A 3,021-nucleotide genomic window follows, 5' to 3' on the forward strand; every position below is an offset into this window, starting at 1 on the left:
TCTGCTGCTGCTCGAGCCCGGCCGGAGCCTCCCGGGCCGAGGAACTTCTTGTAAGATGCGGAAAAGAGTTTCCCGGAAAGCCGACTTTAGGTAGTGACTCCCCTGAGGGAAGAGATGCCGCAGGAAGTTGCATTTCGATCCGATGGCAGCTGATGGCTTGAACCCCCTCCAGCCGAGACAGGCGGGGTGCCGGGGCCCAGCCCTGGCCTCTGGTGGCGAGTAGTACGTGGGGGCAGCGCCTGCGGGGGAGTCCGGGGCCGGCACCCAGCAGACACTGGCCTTTTTATCCTGGAGGTTTTAGTCCCACGTACTGTCGCTTTAAAGTCAGATAAAACTTTCTTATTTTTGGTGTTTTTGCCTTCTTCTTGAGTTTGTGTGTTTCTGTAAGGGTATTTGACCTGGTATTTTCATTCCAACAGCTAGAACAAATGTAATTTAGAGCTCTCTAAGTGTTGGGTTTCCCCATATCTCCTTTTGTCCCTGTACTAGCAGCGATAATGGGAGTTGTCTGAACCTGCAGTTGAACTTGAACTTGATTTTGTCAAGATTACAGGCTACTTTCTAGTAAGAAAGGTTGAGTGGACTCTACAGAGATTTAAATTTTGACAAAAGTTGGGTGTATGTGCATTTAAAAGGAAAAAAATCTTATTCCCATCACTTTACAGAATTTCTATATAAACGAGTCTTTGGTTACCAAGCTTGTTATAGTAGTTATATAGTTGTACAGCAAAAATAGCAGAATGAGTGGACTTTAAGGAAATGTCTTATTTTAGAAAGGAGCTGTCGCTTAGCTCGATGAAGATGATCTGAAGTTGACTTGGAGACTTGGTCGGAGTTAAAGCAGAACCACAATCTTACCTGTTGATCTGAAAAAAACACTACAGTGATGGTCTTACATGTACATTTCTGAAAACTAGAAAAAGAAGCAAATAAAATAAAAATGTGTTCTTGCCATCCAGAGATCCCTGTTGTACCACCTTCCAGATAATTTCCTGTGCATGTGTGTTGGAATCAAAGTGAGATCATGCTGTAGATGGAGTTCTGTAAGGAGCTTTCTTCCTGACAGCCAGCTTAGTAAACTTTGATCTCTTGTATTACTGGCACATGTTCAGATCTCTCCATTTGGCCCTAAAATGTGGCAGAATAACTTTGTTCAAACCACTGTCTTCTCAACCATTTATTGCATCTGGTTGTTTCCCTGAAGTAGATTCTTCCTCAGTTTTTGACAGGATATGTAACGTTGAGGAGGCAAGCGGTTGGAAATATAGTTGACTATTTAAACAAAGTTGGAAATCTAATATTTAAATAATGTTTTTTGTAATTTGGAAACCTTAGATTAGGAGACCACTTTTCTGAAAAATACTTTCTGGAACCCAGGTCCTCTCACTTGGTTTGCAAGCGCTCCATTGCCCAACTATAACCCCAGTCCCTTTCATTTATTTTGAGACTGGGTCATTGCCCAGGCTGGCCTCAAACTTGGATCCTCTTACCCGAGCCTCCCGAGAGCTGGGATTTCAGGTGGACACCACTTCGTGGAGCCCAACTGGTGTATTTATCCACAGATGGTTGGAAAATGATTTGTCACATGTTTGTGTCTGAGGTGGCTGGAACAGCAAACAAGCCATTAACTGATATATCCTGGGGCTGGGGCTGGGATGAGGAAGAGCACATGGACTTGCATGGTTCTGCTTGCCTCTGTATTTTCCTGTTGCTGAAGCTCTGCCTGACCCTTGAGTATTTTGAGGCACCTCTTATACCATTGCAGTTAGTGGTCTCTCAGAATTTGCATTATAAACCCAGTTTTCCTTCAAGGTTTATAGAATGGAAATCCTCTGGAGGAAATTAAGACACATTAGTCAACACATCTTGCTTTTTGTATATTTAGTTGTAGATGGACACAATACCATTATTTATTTGTCTTTAGGTAGTGCTGAGGATTGAACCCAAGGACTCACAAGTACTCTACCACTGGGCCGCAATCTAGCTCCCACACCTTGCTTTTTATTTAAGTTGGTGTGGAAAAGTTTGACTTGATAAAACAGAGTTATATCGGTTCTAAACTCTCTTGTTCAAACCTTTAACTTAGAAAATTGGCATTACGTTTCCCAATTACAGCCACCCGCCCCCCCGCCCCCATTTTTGTTGGAAAAGTATTTTAATTCCTGCCTGAGACAGGTAAGTTGTTTCCTTGAAAGTTTTAGCCTTCAGTCAATTCTCCATCTTCAAGATCTTGTAGCAGCACTCTGAATGTGTATTTAACATTTAGTGCTGGGGAGGCAGCTCAGCCGAGAGAGCACTTGCTTAGCATATGACAGGTCCTGGGTCTGGTTGCCAGAATTGTAAAAAACAAAAACCAAAAAGATGGGTAATTATTATGTTTTTATCTCAATAGAATATAGTCTCAAAGTTGAGATTTAATTGAAAGAGTCTGTTATTTGTGTACTCTTTTGGGGGGATCCTGGGATTGAACCCAGGGGTACTCTACCACTGAGTTGCAACCCCCCCTTTTCTGAGATTGGCTTTGAATTTGTGATCCTCTTGCTCCAGCCTCCTGAATTGATAAGATTATTGGCAATTATGCACCAATTCACTGGTGCATCTGGCTTCTGGTGTACTTCTAATGCAAAAATTTTGGTCTGGCCTGTAAGCCCAGTGGCTTAGGAGGGTGAGGCAAGTTCAAGGCCACTAAGCAACTCAGTGAGACCCTGTCTCTAAATAAAATACAAAATAGGATAGGGTGGGGGGTGTGGCAGTTCAATCCCTATTGACCCCCCTCCCCCCCCAAACAAGCAGAAACTTTGTTCTGTGATCAAGAGGATGTATATGGGGCTGGGTTTGTGTTTGTGGCTCAGTGATAGAGTGCTCACCTAGCACATTTGAAGCCCTGATTTCAATCCTCAGCACCACATAAAGATAATAAATAAAGGTATTGTGTCCAACTACAACACTCTCACACTCTCTCTCTCTCTCTCTCTCTCTCTCTATATATATATATATATATATATATATATATATATATAT

General features: G+C 42.6%; 1 protein-coding gene across 1 annotated transcript in view; it reads left to right on the plus strand.

The window, feature by feature from the left end:
- Positions 1–65: 65 nt before the first annotated feature.
- Jade1 (jade family PHD finger 1) overlaps positions 66–3,021 on the plus strand; it is a 54,029-nt gene continuing 51,073 nt past the window's right edge. Inside the window, exon 1 of the mRNA XM_015479035.2 lies at positions 66–90. The gene's annotated coding sequence lies outside the window, so the exon portion shown is untranslated. The remainder of the gene's footprint in view (positions 91–3,021) is intronic.

The sequence above is a fragment of the Marmota marmota genome, unplaced genomic scaffold, assembly GCF_001458135.2.
Source record: "Marmota marmota marmota unplaced genomic scaffold, marMar, whole genome shotgun sequence".
Taxonomy (NCBI): domain Eukaryota; kingdom Metazoa; phylum Chordata; class Mammalia; order Rodentia; family Sciuridae; genus Marmota; species Marmota marmota.